This window comes from Malaya genurostris, chromosome 2 (assembly GCF_030247185.1).
Source record: "Malaya genurostris strain Urasoe2022 chromosome 2, Malgen_1.1, whole genome shotgun sequence".
In the NCBI taxonomy this organism is placed as follows: Eukaryota; Metazoa; Arthropoda; class Insecta; order Diptera; family Culicidae; genus Malaya; species Malaya genurostris.
Window position 1 is genome coordinate 73,049,241 of NC_080571.1, and position 25,606 is coordinate 73,074,846.

Below are 25,606 nucleotides of genomic sequence, written 5' to 3' on the forward strand. Positions count from 1 at the left end.
CGTGCGAGAATTCGAACTGAAAGGCAACAAATGTTGTGAGTCCATGTAAACTCCCCTTACCTAAAATAATCTCAGTACTACTAGGACAGAAACGGGCTCGAATAATACGAATAAGAGCGAGAACAAACACTTTCATCAAGTAAACAATCAAATGCAACCGTAGCACAAAAAGCAACTTTGTCGGTTGCGTCACTTTATCGAGTATATCTCTGAAATCGGAATTACCCATCATAGTCTATTTTCATTTGATCTTTGAATACATTGTAGCTTCCAAACAAATCTAGGATTGTTCAAATCGGTTGAGCCATGTGTTTTATCGGTTACGTCACTTATACAATTATTTCACCGAAACGAATCATTTGAATTTGTTCTTTGACCATATAATAGTTTTCAAACAAGCCTTAGTTAGTCTAGCCAAACTGACTGTCTTGTCGCTTACGTCACTTATATAGTTATATATCTATAACCTGACGTGTTCTCCACAATTGATTTGAGTGTGATCTTTGACCACACTGTGAAACTTCATAATGCGTCCTAGTTTGCTCAAATAGGTTCTGACATCTCTGAGTAAAGCGTGTGGACAGAAAAAATTACAGTACATCTTTTAAACGGCACTATCTCCGGAACTACAAGTGTTCCCCCTGAGCCATTTTACTTTATTGAATGAACTAATTGTGACTTTCAAACGAGCTAAAGTTTTCGAAATCAGTTCAGGCATTTCCGAGAAAATTAGGTGTACAAAACCATATGAGATTTGTCGGTTACGTCACTTGTTCGATTATATTTCCGGAACCGGAAGTGTTCGCCTAGAACCTTTCGAACTTGATCAGTGGCCTGATAATGGTTTTCAAACGAGCCGGCTTAGTTATTAGCCAGAAAATTGAGCGTTTAGAAAAAGAGTATTTGGTCGGTTACGTCACTTATACTTAGATTTCTGCCATAGAGGTTTTAACCTTAAGGTCATTTGTCTTTTTGTTCCAGAAAAGCTTTCTCCTGACCCTATGTGCGGGGTTGGGAATTGATTTAAAAAGAGTTCCACTATCCGTTCTCAGAAATGTAATTTCCTTCGGTGCTATTATCCTATTGACACTAGTGATGGGCAGAACCGTTCATTTAAAAAAACCGTTCAACCACTGTAGCACTTCTCCTATGTAGTGATTGAATGCCAAACAGGTCACAACTTGACAGGACCATTGTAAGGATTAATGTAGTGATGGGCAAAACCGTTCATTTTGAAAGAACCGTTCAGAACTAAACAGTTAAATCAAAAGAACTAGTTCTTTCGTTCTTTCGCTAGTTCTTTTGATTTAACTGTTTAGTTCTGAACGGTTCTTTCAAAATGAACGGTTTTGCTCATCACTACATTAATCCTTACAATGGTCCTGTCAAGTTGTGACCTGTTTGGCATTCAATCACTACATAGGAGAAGTGCTACAGTGGCTGAACGGTTTTTTTAAATGAACGGTTCTGCCCATCACTAATTGACACTGTGAATCTTTCCTGGTCGGGATTCGAACATACCGCCAACTCGGTCGATCACATGCTTCATCTACTACTCACGAGGAGGCATGAGATAGGAGCTTGTGTGCAAATTCGATAAAAACGACACACACCTATTTACTCACCGATTATGGAATCTACTTCAAATTCTCATGAAACGAAAAACTACTAATAAGCTATGACTAACAAATTTTGATTAATTCAATTTTGTCTCGCATCCCCAATGTTCGCAATTTCCTTTTCACTCCTTCTATCGATTATCTTCTACTTCAGATCTGTATTAATAGTTTTGGGATGTTTGCGAAAAACCTTCTTCATAATCGCAAAGCATTTTTCAATTGCACTTAATTCCGATGAATTTGATGAGTTCATATATTGACTTCTTTGGCTGGGTACCCCTCCAACACATTTCGAGTGTAGTGGCAGGATGCTAGATCAGATCAAAACAGAGTTGATCTTGCGTGATTCCTTATGAATGGCAAGAGACGATTCTTGAGGCACTCTTCGGTGTAAATTGCTCCGTTGATTGCTCTGGAAGTGATGAAGAGGGTGATTACTTTACCACATCCGCGGATTGCCTGCTTGACAGAAACTTCTTTGCAAATTTCGAAAATTTTTGCTTTCCGATATCTTTAGTCCTAGTAAGGGAATATATACACCACTCTTCGGAAGTTAATGGAAGTCAGCCTTTTTGCCATTTGTTAACTTGTTACCCTGAACGGTGTATGATTTTCGACTGACAGCTTGTACTTTTTAGCGGCAAGGGTGCATTTTACAGTCTATTGTACAACTTTTACGACCACGCCCTTTCTTTTTATGAGCACTCAGATGCTTTTTGAATGCTCCTGTCACACGAAGCACGGTTGTATACTGAGGTCTCTTTTACGTGAAAAAAATACCACGTATCTCCGGAGGTCCGCGTAAAAAAACCGTGTAACTTAGGAAACTCACGTAAAAAAAACCTGCGTGACTTCGGAAATCCGCGTAGAAAAATCGCAAAACTAAAGAAATTCGCGTTTATGTTAAATATCTTAGAAATGCGAGAAAAAATCGCCTTTGGGACCTTAACAAATTTTGAGATTTCCGAAATCGAATTTTTTGTTTAATGCCAAATGTATTACAAATGCATAGAACGTCCAGATCTGGTAGAGTTTTCTAAATGTTGGAGAAGTTGATGGCGTAACGTCGAGACCATTTTTATATTTTTATGAATTGTTTATTTGCTTGCTATATCTACAATTATTACATGTACATGAATAATTCTTAATTATATTTAAGGTTTTAAAAATTATCTAAAAAAATCGAAACCCTGATTTTTTTTAATTTAATTTTTTTTTGGTTAATTTTGAAATTGTTGAGAAAAAATCAAATTTTTTTCAGTGTATATTTTTTAGAGTGCCCTATTGTTTCCCTACAACTTCTTCCTGGACGCCATTTTTGTACGATGAACGATGTTTCCGAATTACAACGAGTCCCGTAAACTGTTTTAGCTGTAATTTTTTTCATTTTTCAAAAGGCACGAATGGGATAGCCATCAATCTGTAGGATTTAATAACAGCTTTAAAATTAAAATTATCAAAAAAAAAATTAAAACCATGCTTATTTTTATTTAACTTTTTCGGATGATTTTGTAATTATTGAGAAAAGAATTTAAAAAAAATGTTTTGTGTATATTTTTTTTAGAGTGCCCAATCGATTCCTTACAACTTCTTCCTGATCGCCATTTTTGTACCATCAACGGTTTCCGAGTTACAACGATTTGAAAAAGGCAATTTTTGTGAAATGCAAAAATACATACGCCCTTTTTTAAAAATCAGTCGGGAGTCTGATTGACCTCTCCATCGGTTCAAAACTTATGGTTTGCCATACTGAAGCCATGTGCAAAGTTTCATCCAAATCGGAGAAGGTCGATTCTGATTTTGTCACTTTTTCGTCTACTCATTCCTGGAATTGCTCTGGTGCTTCTTGAGGTATTCTTCGTCATAAAATTTTGCCGATGACGGTGCGAATCATTATGTTCGGCTTGCTGAATTTACCGCAACCACAGAGCGCTTGCCATACCAAGTGCTTCTTGGCAATTTCTTTTTCGGAATATTCAAGCGGAATTTGATGGCGAATAATTCCAGACCGGGAATCTGCTTGACGTCCATAACTATGCATTCCGGCAGCATTGATTACTTGGGGTACAGCTTTCTGATGCGGATTATGATCACCATATTATGTTTATCGGTTCGGTTAGGTGCCTTCGTTACCGTGAAAAACATGAAGTTCAACCTGTTTCATTGTCTGCTGGACGACCCAAACGGAAGAATTGATCTTTTTGGCCAGGTTTCGAATCGAAAGGTTTAGATTCAGCTTGAAGGAATCTGTTTCCTCTTTTGCGTTCACGGAATAGAACTTCAACGCTTTTTTTCCGCTGCCAACTGGGTCATCTGGGTCTTTTTGACCGATTTTCCTTTAATTCCGAACTATTTTGCGATTTACCTGTGACATTGTCCTGGATTTTCTACGACATACTTGAAAGCCATCTTTATAACGGCTTGACAAATTGTGACGAATTTTTGCACATGTAAACTGTACACAGAAACTGTTGTGCTCTGACAAGTCGGTGATGAAGTGTAACGAAAATAAATATTACACTCTAAACTAGTTTAATTCAAAATTTCATTAATTTTAACCCATGTTATAAAAAGATACAGATGAGAAAGTATTGCACTTTTTTTCTAGCACAGTCTTCATGATTGCCATACAGGCAGGATAAAGGAGCTTGTTAGCACTTCATAGTAGGAAATACTTGACATTTTACGTTTAAATAAACCTTCAGCACAAAAGATACACTGTTTAGTTAGTCTGGTAACGAAAAACCACCTGCTGTTATTGATATCAAATTAATGTTATCGCACAGAACTTTAATATTGTGTTGAATTTCTTTACTAATATTATCAGGTGAATAATCATCCAAACGTTGTCCTGTAACAATATGGAACCTCCACAACCATCCCCCCATGGGTCGTTAGCATACATATCTGTTATCTGTTGACAAAGTCTGTATGTACCAACCCAGTTAGATAATTTGTTGGAACTGATACCGTTGAACATTTCATTGCGGCGATGATGTGGGAACTGATGGGAAGGGGGGCAAGGGGGCAAGCTTGCTAACTAATTATGCGGAACTTCGTTCACATTGTGCGGTTATTTTCGACGCCAAGCTGTCTAATGGAACCCCGAGGGTCGTCCGTTTCGATGTTTTGTTGTTCATATGGTAAACGATTAATTCGCAGGTCAGAAAAATCTATTCACTATGACCTCCAGCTAAACGAGCTTAGAAGCTGCTTGATTGGAAGCGTCTCTCCGTCGGATGCGACATCCCGCTTCCATCATCAAAGAGAATTTTTCAACGGAGAAATTTTCCGCTCACTGCGTACGCTGGCTATCAAAGACGCGAATTGTTTACAACTCTCATCTTGCGACTGAGTGACAGGCCGCCGCCGCCGCCGCTGCTGCTGCTGCTTCACTGATTGATGTGTTTAATTACTCTTTAATTAATGAAATCCAGCCCGAGTCGAACGAATCGTTTTTGTTTTGAAAGAGTTTTTAGAGCGTCATTGAAATGCCTTCAAACAGTGGTTATTTTGTTTGATGCTATCAGTTTAATATGAAACATATTTGCCTTTCCGGAGGCAAATCTAGTTATAGTCATGCTAATCATCGCAGGAATGTGATGTTAACATTTTTGTTCCTAGTTCTAATCAGTTCATACTCTCTTTCGAATCGGTAAAGTCTGACCGAACGACCACTTGTTATGGAGTCCTTTTAACGGTGGCCACAATGACGGCAGTTAATTTTCACTACCGAAAAAACCTTGGCTTCAAGCATAAAACGTCAAGCGCCCGTATCGCGCGGTATTTGCACACTCGAACCTTCACTTTTCAAACGACTGTACAATCTGTTATTGTCTCGATTTTTTTTCATATCGCCTAACAACACGGCAGTCGAAAACCGGCAGCCAACAAAAGCTGGGAGAGTCTTTGGAGCTGCTTTCCGGACTCCTGCTCGCTAACATAAATCTGATTCCGCTCCTTAGCCGCTTCTAAGCCCGGGGTTTTATGTCACGTAATTTATGCTCCCGGAGGGTGCTTAAAACTGACTCCGGCATAAATTAGTGCGGTAATAAGTGTCGACCGGGTGTGATTCTCCAACTTCGGATCAGTCCGCTCAGTTTGTCGAAGGAGTGGGAAATTTATTGGGTGTTCCCTTGAGAATGCGCTAAATGATCGGCTTTCGGTGTGATAGCTGTGCGAATTGTATGGCGCTATCGAATGCATGTATGGAGCTTGTTTGATGTTAAGAACTTACTCGTTGAGATGAAAACTGTATATGTTATTTTATGACGGGATACTGGGTACATGATTTGATGAGATATATTTGTAGTTGCTACAGGAAGACTTTAAACTGTTGAAATTCTGTATGAATTGTGGTTGATTACGACAGTTGGAGAAAGAAGCTTATTCTAAATTAATAACAATAAGTTAGCATTTTTATTCTCCCTTCCTAAAACGTTTCTGTTGGGTGGCTTAATAGGGACCTTATTCCTCAAGTCAATGTTTTAATGTAAATTATTATGTTAGGTCTAGAAGATAATTACCAACGTTTCACAAAAACGGATTTCACATCTAATAGATTTCATAGATACTTTAGTGCAAAGATGGAAATTTGTCAACAGCATTGTGTGAATTTAATTTAATGTGAAAATTTTAATCGATTTTCAGTATTTTTGTGTAAAATCATGGCAACGTTGGGTTCAGAAACACAAATTAAACGAGTATGGGTTTGGTTCGGGTTCAAAAACTTACATTTAGAGCCAATCGGCTTTCCAGTACATCGAAAGCTCCATTTACGAACTAAACGGGAACTCGTAAATCGAGTTGATTCGTAAAAAAATAAAATGAAAAATTGAGATTTACTTCGTTAGAAAACTATTGTGTAATGAATGTAAAAACCCGCAGTTTAATGGATATTTTTGGAACAGAAGAGTAGGTGTCAGAAAATGATGTTTGAGACCGTTTCATTCAAATTCAAAATGGCAACTTCCGGTTTATTGAAATTACCAGGAAATCCTTACAATATGGGTATTTTCGGAACGGGTTTTATGAGTAGACGTTGAAATGTGATGTTTGAGGTGGTCCTGAAATCCAACGTGGCGACTTCCGGTTTATCGATATTACTTTCAAGGAATATTGATGGATCGTAAACCGTCATCTTGATTTATGAATATACCTAGAACATCACTTTCCGGCGCCTACGCATCAACTGCGATCCTAAAATATCCATATTGTAACGGTTTTTCAAGAAACTTTATTTTCCGGGGTTAGCCAAATTTTGTGCTAGGGCACATAACCGTTTTTATTATTTTTACGTTTCGTCTTTGACTCATCAGTGCAGAGCAGTTCAAATTGAACTGCTTAGTGCTAAACTCGGCAGTTCAATTTGAACCGCTAAGCAGACGTAAAGTTGATGATGATGATGGTCCCACCTCATACCCCTACAAAGGTGTGAGCAGAACGAGTTATCTAAATGATAATTAATATTTTGCACATATCTTAACCAGTAAACAAAACAAAACGATCTGATTAATCTAGCAGGTATTGATTCTTCTTCAAAAGAACGACTGACCACAAAATAACATTCAAATATTTCGGATTTACTATCCAGGGTTAATCAAGAAAATTTCCAACCCGGGAAGATCCTTGATCACATCAGGAATCGAACCCGATATCTTTACCAGTATCAGACAGTAATTCACCTGGCCCTTCGGGCCGGACCAGTTCATCGCTACACACATCAGCTACGATGGAGTAACGAGACTGCGGATGAGCAGAGCCAAGCCCAATTCCATCAACAACTGGCGATCCCAATTAATCTCCCGAATCAATTCCTTAAATTATTAATCAAACCTTGCGATCAAGGTCAAGAGCAAACTGAATGCTAAGGCTCTTCGGCCAGTCCTATTCGCTTTTCAAATAGTCACTACCTGCTTCGCGCGCGAGGCTCAAACGTTTGTAGACTGCTCATTATTTTTAACTCTCAAACAAACTAAAAATCCATCATCATCATACCGAACATAGTAACTTAATTCGTCTCACAATAATATATAAAAAGAAAAAGAAAATACAATCTTCGTAATACGTAAAAAAAAATAAAAAATCTAAAAAATTTGAACTAACTAACTAAATATTTGCTTACAAAGCGGACTTTATGTGTGAAATACATAACCTTTTGAACTCCACCAATGTCGCCGCGCGTTTGATTTCTCTTGGCATCGAATTGAAAAAACCTATTCCCTTGTACAACAATGAGTTTTGCGATCTGGCTAACAGAAAGCTTGGTGTTCTAGCATCAGATGCGTTTCTAGTATTGTACCTATGCAAATCAGTTCCTCTTTCAATTCGATCACACAAATATCGAGGCAGCATGTCGTTTAATATCTTGAAAATAAATACCATGGTTAAGTAGTAAATTCTCTGTTTCACTGAAAGCCATTGTAATGCGTTCAGTAGAAAACCTGACGAGGTATATCTACTACATTTTAGAATTAATCGCATGATTTTGTTTTGCAGTCGCTGTAATCTCAAGATTTGTGTGTTATTAGCAAGAAACAGAATGGATGGGCAAAAGTCAATGTGTGGTGAAATGACTGTTTTATACAAAAGAATCTTACTATGGGTCGTCAAGTCATTTTTCAAACGACATAATACACCATACTTTTTGGCAATCTTCTTGATGACGTTATTGATATGAGATTTGAATGTTAACTTTTCATCAATTATGACTCCAAGATACTTCATTTCTCTAACGCGATCAATAGTTTCACCATCAATTTCCACATTGGCGTCATGACCGGTGCTAACAGAAGAAATAACCATATATTTAGTTTTCGCGACGTTTAGTTTCAGTTGCTTAAATTTTAACCATCGAACCAGCGAACTTAGATCCTCGTTTAAATGTGCAACAGCTTCATTGAAATCTTTAGCCGTAATGAACAGAACAGTATCATCAGCAAACAAATTTATATCACAGAAACGTAAAACTCGCTTCATATCATTAATATACATAATAAATAGAATAGGACCTAACACACTTCCCTGAGGCACACCAAGTGAATTACCGAGGGAACTAGACACTACATCGTTAAAAACAGTCTTTTGAGATCTACCACATAAATAGTTTTCAAACCATTCATGTGCCATTCCCCCGATGCCAAAACGCCGCAATGTCTGCAACAATAAAGGTCTTGAAATTGTTTCATAGGCTCTCTTCAGATCCAAGAACACCGCAAAAATACTCTCTTTGGCTTCGATTTTCTCCTTCCATTTTGCCAATACTAGGTTCAAAGCGGTTTCACAAGAGTGACCCTTACGATGTCCCGATTGTTCCGGTATTAGCAAACTGTTAGAGTTCAAATAGTTAATCAGTTGATCTTTAACAACAAGTTCCAGAATTTTTTCCAGTGTGTGCAGCATGTTAATGGGACGGTACTCCTCGGCTTTATCCGTTCCAGTAACCTTGGGGATAGGAACCACCAGAGATTCTTTCCACACTTTTGGTACGTGCCCCGTGTACAACGATTCATTTACCAAATCCAGTAGATCGTGTCCGATAACATGAAAGCAATCCTGTATCACTTTTGAGTTTACATTGTCAATACCAGTCGATTTTCCCAAATTGAAACAAATATTTTTCAATTGTTCAAAAGTGATTGGTTGAAATTCATCAAGTCTACAATAGTTATTCATCGGCTGTGTTATTTCAACAGGTTCACCAACCAATTCAATACTTTGATTGATCTGCTGAACACTATTTATGAAATAACTGTTGAACTTTTCAGATACAATTTGTTCTGTGTGCTCTTCTATACCGTTAAAAGTTATGGTTTTCGATGCACTATGTGTAGGCTTGATCAACTGTTTGAGATTTTTCATAACTCTCTGCTGTTTTGTTGATTTTGATTGATCTTCCTCTGTATGTATTCACATCTAGTCTTCTTCAGGGCCCGTGAATAAATATTTCGTGCTTGTGTATATCTACTCCAGTGACTATCATTGTTAGTTCTACAGAATCTCTTGTACTGCTTATCCCTCTCCCGTTTTAACCGTAAGAGGTCTATTGAGTACCAACTACTCTACTAAGTTTCTGCTACTTACAGAACACTTTTTGTTTTGCAACGAATTGCAATGTATTTTCTGACGTGCCGAACGAAAACGTGTTTTCGATTATTTCTGGCCGATGCAGGTTTGGTCATTTAGGGGTTGGCCAAATTTTGTGCTAGGGCACATAACCGTTTTTATTATTTTTACGTTTCGATCTTTGAGTTCAATTTGAACTGCTCTGCACTGATGAGTCAAAGACGAAACGTAAAAATAATATCATTTTCCGGCTACTACTCATCAAATCCATTTTAGCTCGGGTAAGATTCGGGTTTGAAGATAAGTTTTGGCTAGTTCGAGTCGGATACGGGTTAAGATTTGAATTTTTTCTCGAGTACGGGTCGGGTTTGGGTTTTGGAAATAAATAATTATTTTTACTTTTTCGTCTTTGACTCATCAGTGCAGAGCTGTTCAAATTGAACTGCTTTGTGCTAAACTCGGCAGTTCAATTTGAACCGCTAAGCAGACGTAAAGTTTCTGCTACTTACAGAATACTTTTTGTTTTGTAACGGAGTGCAATGTCTTTTCTGACGTGCCGAACGAAAACGTGTTTTCGACTATTTCTGGCCGATACAGGTTTGGTCAAATTTTTGAATAAAAATACTGAAAAAAACTCGATTTTAAAACTAAGTTGATTTATAAAATCACTTTTTTGAATTTGATGAAATTTATTCTAAAGATAGGTACTTTCGAGGCAAAATAGTTTTTCTAATAAAACTTTCTCTTGTCCGGACTGATTTTGTCCTGTTTCTTTTTTGGAAAGATAATTTAACTGGAAGTTCTATTTATCCAACACTGTGAAGAAACTCAATTTAGGAGGAGATTCTTCAGAATACTCTATCGCTAGGTTGCAAAACGAAGGTATCAGTAGTGGATTAGAGAAAGTTTTAGTTTGAAAAACTTATTTTCCTTAGAAGTACTCATCTTGCAATGTATGGATGGCAGATAACATAATTACCTATCTTGGGATAAAACTTCATCAATATCAAAATCGCTCATTTTCTGCTGTTGAAACTTTTTGATTTCGATAACATAAAACATCGATAACATCTAAAAATAAAGCACTTCATGAATTTTATTAATAAAATCTTTAATATTCAATTGAAAACGATCCATAAACAAATTTTTAATGCCAACATATTCTATTGAGAAATGATAAAAAGGAATCGCCTCACTGCTCAGTGGATTAGGCGAGCTTTTTAAATTGTATTATTTGTTTGTTAAATGCCAGTTTGAATGTAGAAATACAAAATACACATTCAAATATCATTAATCTAGACGAATTTTGCGCCAACGCGAACAAATGTTATCAGCATCCTCTCAGATTTGTAGACTTTATCCAAAATAGTAATATCCCATACTTAGTTGTTTTTTTAATTATTCTAGACTGACTTAAAGAATTTAACTTTTTTAACCAATTTGTTTCAAATAGTTAAGGTCGAAAAATTACAAATCCTATAAAAAATCGTTGTAATAGACAATCTCACAAATCCAGTTAAATTTTCCAATAAAATTACTGAAAAAATTCTCATCGTGTCCTAGCCTAAAAAAAAAACGATAGATTATTATGTTCTCTACCAACCATTCGTACTTTGAAAGATGGATACTTTAGAGGAACAAAGTTTATCTAGTAAAAACTTTTTTTTGTCCAAACTGAAACTGAAACTGTAAAAAAAGCAAAGTCTTGGCATTACATTCGTCTTGTGGAATTTGGCCTTTTTATTTCAACAGACTTCGCAGCCCATTCTTAGTGTACAGAATCATTGCATGGCTAGCACTTCGATCCTACTGACACTAAGAATCCTTCCAGGTCGGGGCTCGAACATACGACAACTGGCTTGTAAGAGCAGCGTCCTATGCATTAAACCACCAACCCGGGCTGTGAAACTAAAACAGAAACTGTGCACCTAGCATAAATTTGGGGGTAGAAAAGTAAGCTAGCTAGCCGAAATCTGTTACACACTGATGAGTCAAAGACGAAACGTAAAATCAATATGGAAGTTTTTCAGCATTTTTTCGAAAATTTGACTGATTTTGTGAAAATCTTTACTTCTCAGCAGTGATGCCAGCCCTACGGATTTATCCGAAGATCTACGGATTTCTGTCTTTTCTATGGATCTACGGATAAATCATATGAAATCTACGGATTTAGCATTATTTTACCAGAAATCTCCTGATCTAGCATTATATCTCTTGACATAAAAGGAAAATAATTAAATATTGTTACATCGTCTGCATTTTTTTTGTTTGTCCAATTAAATCATGTAATCATGCATCTACACTTGAAACCAAATCTAGCGATTTGTCTCAAACGAAAAGTGGCATCACTGCTTCTGAGTAGGTGTTACTTGCGTCTCGCTGTAACAAGAAAGACCGTAGATGTTTTCCAAATTCGTAGTGACGTTTATTTGTTCAAAGTTTAGTCGCTGTAAATTCCTGCATGTACATATGAATAACTTAGAATTAATGCATGTTTAGTTTAAATTTTACAATTATTTCCTTACATTTTAGTGCATATACACGTCTTTCGCCCTTTCGAATCTTGTCGTAACTCGCAGCTTGTCGTAACCTGCCTGCTAAAAAAATCTCGATCAAATCCAACCGTATTACTGAACGTTCAGTCGCTCCGTACTATTAGGTTAATTTTTAGCACATTAGATTCTAAATGCATGCATGATTATTATTTTGCCAATTAGTTACTGATAGTAATGTTAATAATAATAGAAATAATAATACCTTCGATTACGGTTCAATTCAGTGAAACTAAGAGTATTATATATAAAGCTTAAATCACTTAATCCGAAAGAATTTCGCTTGAAATTTCACACGAGCACGCCTTGATCATTGTACAACCACTTTGTTCTTCTTTTTCGCCTACCAGTTTCTTTATTTCCAGTTTCGAACTCGCAGCATGACATTTGTATAATCGCTACGCCGGGTTGCCATTTATTCGCTGATATCGACGCCAACGGGTTTCGGTGACAGTAGGCTTTGTCATTTTAAAAATGGTTAAACAAGGTTAACCCTTTTCAAAAGACAATCTAGATCAATTTTGGAAAAAAACAAAGTATGCAATGTGATATTTTAGGACAAAATCTACATGTCTAGAAAACTTCATTCAAATTTGAGATTTAGCACGAGATTCGTCCATATTATATGTCTTTTCATACAAAACGAATGGGGTCCAACAATTCGTCAGACCGAGGGTAAGGTTTCAAAACCTAAAGTTTCCAAACAAAAACTAACTGTTTTGTAAAAAACTGCTTATTTTATAGTGTGTGAAGCAATGCCGCTTTTACATAGAGGCAGTGGGGGCAAGCGCCCCGGGCCCACGGTCTTAGGGGGCCAAGGACAGGACAAACCGAACAAAAAAAAAATACATGCAGTTAGCTAGGAGCACACAAAAAATCTATTTCAATCAAACGATTTTTAATTTAAGTCTTTGTTAAGACGTAGAGCCGTCTTGAGCTTGTTTTAAATTTGTTCAGTATCTAACGAACAAAATTGATTGGAAAATTGACATGCGAATGCAATTATGTAATGAAAACCGCTGAAATGTTATTGCAAAAACGGGACTCGAACCCGTTCAGCTCCACACTAGTTTTGCGTTTTTTCTATAAAAAAGCGATAGAACTGCCGGAAAACCCGTCTTTAGATCAAGACTCCGGAGATCCTTAGTATTATACACTATTCGACTCAGATCGACGAGATTTCAAAGATTTTTCTCACCGCTCAATTTTCTCCAGCCAGTTTGGACTCGTTTGAAAGCTACTATTGGACTATTGGTCAAGTTCAGCGATCAAATTGCTATCACTTCTGGTTCCGGATTGACATGAGTGACGTAAGCAACAAAATCCATTTCGGTTACCACTGAATTTTGTTTGTCTAAACGGATTTCAAAGATTAAAGAGTTATCGCTTCTGGTTCCAGAGACATAATGGTATTAGTGCCGTAACCGACAAAATGATTTTTTTTCGCAACGCTCAATTTTTCTGGAGATCGTGAAAACGATTTCAACAAGCTGTGGCTCGTTATAAAAGCTACTATAGAGTCATTGATCAAGTTCGAAGTTCAAATGGATGACTTCTGGCTCTGGAGATGTAATGGTTTAAGTGGCGAATCCGAAAAAGCGCACTTTTTTCTCACCGCTTATCTTTCTCGGAGATAGCCGAGCTGGTTTCAACAAGTTTAGGTACATTTGAAAGCTTCTATTGAATCATTGATCTAGTTCGAAGGCCAAATTGTTGCGACTTCTGGTACCGGGGATATAATGATGTATGTCTCATGAATTCATGAACCGATTTCAATAATTTTAGGAACGTTAAGAAGCTAATATTGTGAAGCTAATATATGTAATATTGCTCAACACTTGATTTAAGGAATGTTGCCGAAGATGTGACGTAACCACTGAATCATTCTTTTGTGAACAACCCGGATCAATTTATTTTTTTTATCAAAAGAGGCGAATTTACCTAACTGCCCGAAGATGTTTGAGTTGTTTTATTTTATTTCTGGAGCAGGAAAAAGCCCACTGGAGATAAGTTATTATCAATCTAACACTATGTCTCCAGTAGGCATAAAACCTCCTCATCTTTTGTACCAACAGATTACAGAATATCCAAATGATACATTTCATATTATTAACTATTATAACATATTGCATATCATTAACTATTATAACTACATAGCTAAGAACTTAGAACTAACGATAAACTTCTAAAGAGATAGTGATCGACGAAACAATTTCCTGATAGTATCACGAGTTAGATGAAAGTCGAACTGTCAATTCGTGACTGGAGAAGATCAGTAATGAAAACTGCCTTGAATACATTTCTGCGAACGGACAGTAGATCGAGATCTATGAACTTTCAGCGATCTTGGTAACTCGGAAGCACCATAATTTCTTCTCTATTCCAATGGAAATATGCTCAGCAATTTGTGATAAATTTTCCAGCAGTCTGAGATAACCACAAATGGGTCGAAATTGAAGTTTTTTTTTAATGTTTGGTATGAATTGAACGAATCGTCGTACAAACCGTATCGTGCAAAACCGACGCACAGAAATATGGATTTTTCAGAGCTTGAGTATTTTCAATTGACTAATTTGAGGGAGACATATTTGTGCATGTTGTTTAGGGCGGTCAAATTAGTCATTCAATTTATAATTAAAATGCTCCTACAATTAATTTATTTATTTGGGAGCAGGGAAAAGTCCGATCGAAATGAAATTTGGCAACCTCATCTTTTGTATCAACAGAAACTAATTCTATAACCCTATAACTAGAACTAATTCTTTAACTCTATAACTAGTTGATGACACCAAGCATTACAGAGCAGTAATAGTGCTCTTGATTAAAAGGTGAGAGAGAAGAAAAAGATTTTCAAGCCTATTGTTCATCCTTTGTTACTGAAATCTTTGGCATGAGCTGTGTACTGCTCAATCGGTTCATAGACGAGAGATGCGAATGTTGAGATTGAAACTTATTCTGGTCGACTGATCACCTATACATCTATGAAATCACTTAAAATCTTTTCAATAGTTAGATACATGGCAGTTCCAATAGAAATAACGAGTAGTAAGAATTGGCTATTCATAACAATACAATGCAACTTTATGAATTGACGAATCTGATCAGTTTTTATGAATCAAACAGCTACAATCGAGCAGATTCTAAAAAAAATGATTTATTGTTTATGACTTAAACATTGCTGTATGGTTTAGCTACTACAATTTACCAAATATGTTTCGACTCTTCCCGAAAGGTACCCCTGAAAATAAAAAAAAATACGTATATTTTTACGTTGGAAATTGAAAATATTGAGTTTCATTTGATTTTTTTACATGTTATAAAAAATGCAATTATTCGAAGTTTTTAGTAAGATTCGACATTTCTATTATCTTTTTTCACGTTTTTTTTTATAAAACAAGGTATAGAATTCCCTCAAACTAAAGAAAAAGTGTGGAAAAGTATGTCCGTTTTTTTCGTATTCACGTCATCCAGTTATGTTTCTGATGTTTTCCACCCGTCTTTTTTCCTAAAGAGTGCTCTAGAAAAAATTGAACCAAATCAATTAAGCACCCTTAAAATCAACAATAAAGCAGTTTAAAAACCTTTTCTATATTTGGAAAACCGAAAAAAAAACAATTTTAAAAAATCGCATCGTTAATGGTTTTTTTTGTCGTAAATACTAGAACCAAAAAATAGTTATAATTGAAAGATTAAATGAAACTTTTCATCAAAAAATTTTTGTTCCGAAAAAGTTTTTAGTTGTTTTAGCAGTAAATTTAAATGAACATGTTTTTGGTTGGACTGGCATCATGCCATTTGGCGAAAGCGGTGATGGGGTGGTACGAAGCCAACATTTTTGTTAGCGTACCAAAGGAGACGAACCCGTCAAACTAGCCAGAACTCCAGGTTCAGTCGGAAATTCTGAACGATTAAGAAGGGCAGATACCGGAAACCAGGGAAATTGAAGACGACAAAAATTCGAAGAAAAAATAGATGATAGTGTGTAAGTAAAATGGTGCAGGTGTTGCACAGAATTTAATGGATAGTTTCAAATTCCAAAGACCGGGCCTTTTCCCTAGGAGAGGACATTCTATAAACCAACTTTTCAAAAACATAGCTAATATGTGTTTATTCATTCCCTGAGAGTTTCAAAAATATCCGGCTGAAAATAAATTTTCGGCTATCATTTTTATTCGTTTCAAGGTCATATAAACTGTTTTTGAGCAACATGTGTTGCGATATAAATGAAGTACATCGTGTCTCAGAATTTTGAAAACCATTCCATTCTTCAACATTTTAGGTATGAAAATTCTTCAAAATGTAAGGTATGTTCATGTCGACTACGACCAAAAATATGAGTGCCGGGTCAAAATATAATAGAGGGGCCAAAATATTTCCGTTACCTTATACAGGGCAAAAATTTGTGAATTTTTTAGGTTACGCAAATCCTCATTTGGTACAATTAATAAGAACGTTACTTGAAAAAACTTCTGAATTTTTTTATGCTACTACTGAAATATGGGTAAAAAACGTACCATAGCATTTCACGCAGGTGCATAAAATTACTTGTTTCAGCACTTCAAAACAGAATGCATGAAACATGTGGTAAATCAACTGTAAAAATGTGCCATTTTTGACGGTCGAACATGTTGTTCTCAGATGAAGTATATTTCAGGACTAATAAAAGCCACTTTCGTGGACTCAAAATAAACAAATATGATGAACAATAAATGCCATTCTCTCGGATCCCCTTGCAAGTTTTGAGAACGAGATCCATGTCCAGTCAATGACAGAAACTGCCCAATAGTTCCAAATGTTCTTGGTTTCATTCACTCTTTCAGTCATTTTCGGTTTTCAGTGAAAACCGTATACCGTGCAGTATCGATCCTCAGCCGAAACTTTGAGAATGACAGAAAATGATTTTTACCTGTTGTTGCTCATATCTGTAGTACTTTTGGTTTCCAAAAAAAAATTTGGAGTGTAATATCTTTGATGTATATTTAAAACTCCATTTACAGTCAAATTTCACAGATTTTAAATACATTTTAGAAAGAATGACAGCTAAAATTTGGCTTACTTTTTTGCAAATGATATTTTAGTTTTGACTTGTCGTAACGAAACGAGTGATGTTGGCATTGATACTCTCTTTTGTTGAAGCGAAAGACGAAAATGCTTCCTCTCGCTTCGTGTGTTTTGAATGCGATCATTTACGAGTGAGACAGTAAAAAATCTGTTTTAATCCACCTAGTGGTGTAATGATGCCTTTCTCATATCAATCATACTATCATATATAATACTGTGGTATTCTTCAAAATTATTTTTTCGATTCTTAAAAGAATAACCGAAATCGGTTTGTTGGACCGTCTACTGATAAAAACTATCAATTGGAAAAAATTTGAGATCGATTTAGAAAATTTTTAAAAGGTTTTTCCCCATTTTATGTGATGGTATACAATTTTTAACACACTTTATCCTATATTTCCGGATCCTTTCATTTGAATCTAAGTTTGTGCAAATCGGTTCAGCCATCTCCGAGAAAAGCTAGTGCTAAAAAACGTTACATACACACATACGCACATACACATACACACACAGACATTTTGCGTACTCGACAAACTGAGTCGAATGATATATGACACTCGGCCCTCCGGGCCTCGGTTCAAAAGTTGGTTTTCAAAGTGATTGCATAACTTTTCTATATGAGAAAGGCAAAACGGAAATTTCATTGAAAATACGTGACAAGCGTATAGTTTAAACTAAATCCGGCCCAAACAAAGTGTCACGTAAGCGTTCTTTGCCATTTAATCGAGTCAATTTCAGGAATGAGTTTCCAAAAGCAAAAAAGTAGCTTAGTTTTTACACTCTTAGAAAAAATGAACTTTACATTTGACGTGAATTCACACACGCTGTAATTTATTGGGTGATGGCAAAGTATTACATCTTTTAACATGTGAAAACAGAAAAAATACTGTGACTGTTTCGATGTCAACTTCGTCAACTAAACTAGCTGTGAAGTTGAAGATATCACTTATATTTAATTGCTTTAAGATGTGAATTTAAGAGAATTGCGACACTCCTTTTATGTGCATCTATGGAGACGTAAATTTACACAATTTTTATAAGTATGTACACACATAGAAACATTTACATATTTATAGATGCACGTAAATGGAGCGTCGCGATTCACTTACATTCACAATACAAAGTATCTAAAGATAAGTCATATCAGTAACTTCACAGTTAATTTTGCTAAAGCTTACATCGATACAGACGTAAAATTTGTTATTACATCTTAGTAGATGTAATATTGTGTCATCACTGAAGAAATTACGGCATGCTTGAATTTACGTCAAACGTAAATTTCATTTCTTCTCAGTGTGTAGAACATGTCTTCGGCTGGGGAAAAAATTGTAGGTTCGAGTTTTTTCTCTGAGAGATTTTTATAGCAAATTTTCATTTTTTTTCGCTGTTTCAGTCATATATTTCTCGGTCTTTTTGCTCGGTAGCGGTGTTAAAAAGTAAATCAAGTGTTTGAGTACCACGACAGGAAGTTGTCTCCAGTGTGTAGTTTCTAACAGTCAGAAGCCATTCGCACTGATTACATTCAATGAAGTGGCTTAATCTAAAAAATTGTTTTTTTTTTACAAGCGAAGTATGGATTCACGCAAACCATGTCAGTTGTTTACCGAGCAATTGAGACTTATTGATACCTGCAACTATCGATGGAAGAACCATTGATCCTTCCTATCGTGAAGGATCAATATTCAAACAACCGTAAACCTTATTTCCTGTTTTTATCGTTTGAACCGTTCCTAGAACTCAAACTCAAAAAAAAAAACCACACACATGTAATCTTATCAAATTGGTTTCTTTTATCTATTTGTGTGTTGTTGTAGGACTGCAGATACTCGGTGCAGAAGCCTTCAGCAGACGGTGTTTCCATAAACAAATAAAAAGACGCCTTATCACCTTATCTGTGTACTCTCATATGACATCGAATTTCTAGACCATCAAAGTGACGCCATATAAGGTGTGGGGGGAAAACGCAGGTTTGATAAGTACCTTTATGGTATCATGAGGTATCATTTCATCATAAACGAAACGATGGTTTATGATCTTTTACGGAACGACATCACAAAGAGACAACAATCGCGCAAAGACAAACCAGCAAAACTCGCTCAAGCCGATTGTTGAGCTGATGATTGTTGAGCTCTTTTGTATCCGGAAGATTAGGACAGCAAAGTCAAAGCGGCTGAATTAAGTAATCGACCGGTCGATGATCGGCGAGGGAATGCGGTTGGCCGTTGGAGTCCGGCTCCGACCGATGCTGTGCTGTCGATAATTATATTCATAAAACGATGAGTTATGGCACCTGGTTTTCCGGCTTTGCGTCGTAATCTCATACAACACCGCCGGCTTGGAGTGGAGAGGAAAGCCAGATCGATTTCATAATTTCTCCTACGGCGGGACGAACTTCAGGATCAGCAGGGCGGCTTCCCCGTAGGCCAGACTCGTAATTCGTAAGATTGGGTGCGACACGGCGAAGAATATTCTCACGATCTCGGGTCACAATCGCACAGTCCCGGCTGACACTCGAAAATCGAAACCAGGAGGAGAAGAAGGAAGAGAAGGAGAGACACATTGAATCAACATCCAATCAACAATCAATATTTATACCATTTTGTTGAGGCTTGGATTCGATGCATCGTGACTATATTTTAGGATTTTTGTTTGACTTTCAGAACCCGATCGAATCTACCATAGAGTGTTCGATGGTGGTCCTAACGGGTCACTGACACTTCGTTTTATTTTTTGCTTTTGAAATGCATTTCATTGCGCTTTAAGGGAAGATCGATAGATTTCAGGGGGTAATAAATCATTTTGTGGATAAAATTTTGATACATCGTCGTCTGAAAGCCATTAGATTAAATTGAAGAAGTAAAACATTTAGATATAGTTCTTTTGAAGTACACTCAAAACTTTATTTACGAACTAATGCGGTTGGTTGTAAATCGAATCAGTTCGTAAAAAAGGCATCCGTGATTTGAGATTTAGTTCGTAAAAAAAATCAGTTTAGTATAAATAACATCTGAACGAATGTAAGGAGTAGGTGCGAAAAACAAGTTTTTTTTTAAATTTAATAATGTATTTAATAAGGCACACTGCCTAAGTCTAAGATACCGAGGGCATTTCTCAACAGTACTTATGACTAAAATAATTTATTCAATTAGAACGATGTTGGTTAGATCTTAGATGGGGATTGGGAAATACAAGTTGTTTTCTAGTAGTTCCAAAATCCAAAATGGCAATTTCCGGTGAGTATTTTCGGAACGGGTTTGATAAGTGAATTTAGCACTAAGCAGTTCAATTTGAACTGCTCTGCACTGATGAGTCAAAGACGAAACGTAAAAATAATGATAAGTGAATGTCATGAAACAATATTTTATGTATACAAGAAGGCGACTTACGGTTATTCAACGACCTTCGGATCAGAGTCAAAAACTGTAGCGTATTCTCCACATTTTTTTGCACTCACTTTTCTCGGAGATGGATAAACCGATTTTCATGAATTTAGATTTAAATGAAAGGTATAACTGTCCTATGCTAAGTTCCTGAATTTTATTTTGATTCGACTTCCGGTTCCGGAATCTTATTTCAAATTACAAACTTAGATTCAAATGAAAGGTCTCATTGTCCTATATAAAACTTACAAAATTCACCCGGATCCGAATTCCGATTCCGGAATTATATGGTGAAGTGTGTTAAAATTGGATACCATCACTTGAAGTGGCGAAACTAAACACCTAAAAAAAATTCTTAACTTGCCTCGAAACTATTCCAATTGGCAGCCATTGTCAATAGACAACCAAACAACTCGATTCCGGCTATGCTGGTTCTCGTTTTCTGATTCCGAAAGCACCGGAAAGAAAAAGTTAAATAAAACTTGCCTCAAAACTTTTCCAATCGGTAGTCAGGTTTTTGATGAACGACTGAAGATTGTAGCCATAGACTCCAAAATGGATCTCGGTCGCTTTTCTCGAACCAACTTCGCTTATACCGGTTCCTAGACTCCGGTTTCGGAAGTACCTCTTTTCGTTTCCTCAGAGATGGCATAACCGACCTGAGTACTGTTTGTAGATTATACTATTTTATTGACAAACATTTTTGTTTTTGAAGAATCAAAGGAAATTATTTTGAAGAATACTGCACATTTATATAGGAAAATATGAATCATTACACCACTAGGTGGATTAAAACAGGTTTATAATGTCACATTCGTAAATGAACGCATTCAAAACAAACGAAGCGAGACGAAGTATTTTCGTCTCTCACTGCAACAAAAGAGAGTATCAATGCCAACGTCAGTCGTTCCCCTACGACAAGACGAATCCAAATTAATATCTGCAGTGAGAATCAATCGAATTTCAGCTCTCATTGTCTCCTCGATACAATGGAAATATGTGAAGTTTGGCTATAAAGAGTGTCTTAAAAATGAAAATCAAAGTAGTTAACCCCAGTACTTTGGAAACCAAAACCACTATAATACGTAAAGACGGTCCCAGAAAGTATGGATGCAACCAAAAACCGCTGCCAAAGGTTTAGAATCTGTCAATTTTTATGGCTGCGTCCTGTTGTTTACACTCCTCTCTAACCACTTGTGCAGTTGTTTATTCGTTTTCATAAGTTTGTTTTGAAATGCGTGGATTTTCAGCAGAACAACGTTGAAAAATTGTGTACAAATGGTGCACAGAATGCGGGCTGTCACTGAGAAAGATAGCAAAAATGGAAGAAGTAAGTGAACAAGCCGTGCGAAATGCTATCAGGAAGTTCGATGAGGATAACACCTTTGAGGATAAACCGAAAACGGGTCGAAAACAAGGTCCTGCTAACCCTCAGTTAGATAAACGTATACTGAAGGCGTTCTAGCAAAAGAAGGTGGTTTCAGTTCGGGATGTGGCCAAAAAAGTGGGCACTTCGAAGTCAAATATTCTTCGTGCTAAAGAACGTTTAAATCTTCGAACCTATAAGAATCAGAAACAACCAAAACGTAATCCGAAAAAGGAAGCATCGATCAGGCCGAGGTTTCGAAAGCTTGTACAATACGATTCTTGCTGGAAATTTGAACTGCATAATCATGGACGACGAAACCTACGTGAAACTCGATTTCAAATCCTTGTCAAGTGTTAAACTAGTCCGAGACATCGATTGAAGTCGAAAAATTTGGTAAGAAAGCTATGGTCTGGCAAGCAATTTGCAACTGCGGTAAGATTTCGAAACCCTCCATCACCACTGCTTCAATGAACAGCGAAATATACATCAAGGAATGTTTACAAAAATGACTTCTACCCATGATTCGAAACCACAAGGATCCTGTTGTCTTCTGGCCAGATCTTGCTTTTTGCCACTACTCGAAATCAACGGTATAATGGTATACTACCAAAAATGTCACTTTCGTCCCGAAAGACATGAATTCACCAAATTGCCCACAACTTCGACCAATTGAGGAATTTTGTGCATTAACGAAGGCACATCTTAGGAAACATGTCTGGGCACAGCCGAAACCATTCAACAGTTCGAAAAAGATTGGAAAAAAAGTATCAAAACTTGTCGCCAAGAAGTCTGTACGGAATTTAATTAGGAACGTTCGCAAGAAGGTGCGCCAGCTAGTCTACAATGGCTAAGTTGTTGTAGTCTAATATTATTAGTATATCGAAAAAAATTTGAATATCTAACACTTGTGAATTATTTACAGCGAAATCAAAGTGCGCTTATACTTTCTGGGACAGTCTTTAGCTCCGTATGATTTCTGGTTATTTAGCAAACTAAGGGAAACGAAATACATTTAAAAGAATGAATAAAGAATTTTATAATTATGAACAAAGTCTCACTTTTTGTTGTCCACAATTGTATTTAGTTTTTCCGAAATTGATCTAGACCAATAATTCCCTTACAAACCCACCTACGGGCGCTAGCTTGGTAGTACACTTTTAAGTGATCAACAGGTGAACAATAGGTCACAAACAGTGGGTTTTTCCATTAAAAGAATCTGTCACCACGACAAGTTTTTGAAGACATGGAGAAAAATTTGCAAGAAATAATGGCTAAATCCCATCCAGGAGCGGGTCATATCGCCGAAAGCCTTTCCCCGAAAGTCGTTTCGCCGAATGTCATTTCGCCGAATAGGTCATTTTTTCCTGTAGTGGAATTTGACCTTCTGTTTCAACAGACTTCGCAGCCGATTCAGAGTGTACAGAACCATTGCATGGCTGGTGCTACGACACATCTGGCGTTAACGCTATCATCTTTCATTTGTCTTTATTTTAAATCAATTCCAATTACGATATTAGAACAATTGCAGGATTCGGCGAAATGGCATTCGGCGATATAACCCCGATCCATCCCGTCCAGGACCAAGCCACCATATTAGTTGCAAATATTATGTTATTAATTAATCATTTTGAGATTTATGGGAAAGACAATATACATAAGCATTTAAAAACTTCAAGGGTGTTATGATCAACAGTTTATCCACAGATATCAGATACACAGACTCGAACAAAAATTTTCAAAAACCTTTGTACATTTTAAATTCGCTGTGGAGGAACGGGAATAGCGTTATGGGTAAGTGGATACCATTCATGCAGCCCACCAGGGTTCAATTCCCAACCCCGCACATTGGGTCAGAAAGTTTTTCTGCCCGTTGAGGCGAATGACCTTAAGGATACAACTTCTATAATCGAAACAAAAAAGCTATACATTGGAAACCTGGAGCTTACTTAATCAACAGCCAAACAAAAATCTAGCGAGAAGTAAATGTAGCACCCAAAATAAAGTCGAGCGCAGTGACATCTGCAATTATTCGCCATTTCATGTGCGAGCCTGTATATTTGTTTTCTGTGATCTTGTCTGTATTCCAAGAACAATTCATACGGAGTATAGAAAAAATATTCACTCACACTTCCTTCTTAACAAATGCGACTATTCGGGCGAACAAGTTCCTTCGCCAGAAGAACTGCATCTTGTCAGTTTGGCTTGAGCTGCAACTCGCTGACAACAACTTGTCACCTCTTCTTGCCTCTGGCATCTTGGGAAGCGGATTTCCTTGAGCAAGACGTTGTTCGTGCAGAGTTCAGTTTAGAGCAGTTCGAATTGAACTGCAAAAATGCAAAACTAGGTAGTTTGAACCGCTAAGCAGAGTGCAATGTCTTTACTGACGTGCCGAACGAAAACGTGTTTTTGACTTTTTTTCTGGCCGATGGTCATTTAGGGGTTAGCCAAATTTTATTTTATGTTCACCTATAAATCGGTTCAATTACGAAGTCAAAATTATTCCACGTTTGCACCAAGGAATTTGCAAGAGAGGTGATTTGCAAATCTGAATTACTGACCGTTTATTCGGATGATGTGAAACTAGCTGCGAAAACTAATGGGTTGTATGAAACTGTCAGCTATTTTTGTTTCAGTCCTAAACCAAATTTTTAGAAAAGCTATTCCTCACCTAGGCAAAATACACTTTTGGCCACATGTGCATAAGCCATACTTTGCATGTTACCACATTTAATGTTTAGCTGTGATGCTTTGTCCAACGAAAAACAGACTGATAAAATGATAATAACGAAATATGAAACCTGAGGCAGTTCTTAATTCGCAACCCTCTCCGATCCGGGAAAATCGTTCTGCCTATTGAACTACTCTGGAAGTGATGAAACACAACTTAGAAGACCCCCGGTAAAATAGAACTTGGCATATGATCTGCACGGTCGGTGTGGTTCAAATATTAGTCTCATGCCGGTTAACTGATGCCGTATGCAAATATTTCGAATGTTTTAATCCAGAATTTTGAAATTTTTAAACTAATTTAAATTCATAATCGAGTTCTACACTGGAAAAAGTCGATTTACTTAAAAAAAGAACAAGCTTTAATTTTAATAAAATTGTTGTTTCCTATCACACTTTTATTTATTACCGAAACGCTTATAGAGGTAGACTATGCAATGTCCCAGTTCGCGACATTCTTGCTTGGTGTGACCTTCCTTATATGAAACTTCTTTATCATTTCATTAAGTCTATTGGAGTTCCAATTTAAATTTCATTTCATGTTAGACTCCTTTCTCCTTCATGAGTTCAACCAATAGCCAACTATATGATGTTGAATAAATGTGAATTAGGTTTAAAGTATTATGTATTGTGGATGCCACGGCGAAGAAAAACTTATGTATATTGTCTATGAAATAAACGTATTTATGAAAAAGAAAAAAAAAAAGAAACTATTATATAAATCAAATATTTCGTAGAAAAAAAGACTCATAAACTGAGATTTGGGTCTATTGGATTTGATCTTTTTCCATGAACTTCCACAGGTTGAAACGAGTTTTGATCATCCCTAAATAA

The 25,606-nt window shown here is 36.6% G+C and overlaps 1 protein-coding gene across 1 annotated transcript in view; it reads left to right on the forward strand.

Moving 5' to 3' along the window:
- The window catches only part of LOC131432064 (semaphorin-5A), a 510,712-nt gene that overhangs the window by 117,078 nt on the left and 368,028 nt on the right, over window positions 1-25,606 (forward strand). The gene's annotated exons all lie outside the window — the stretch shown is intronic.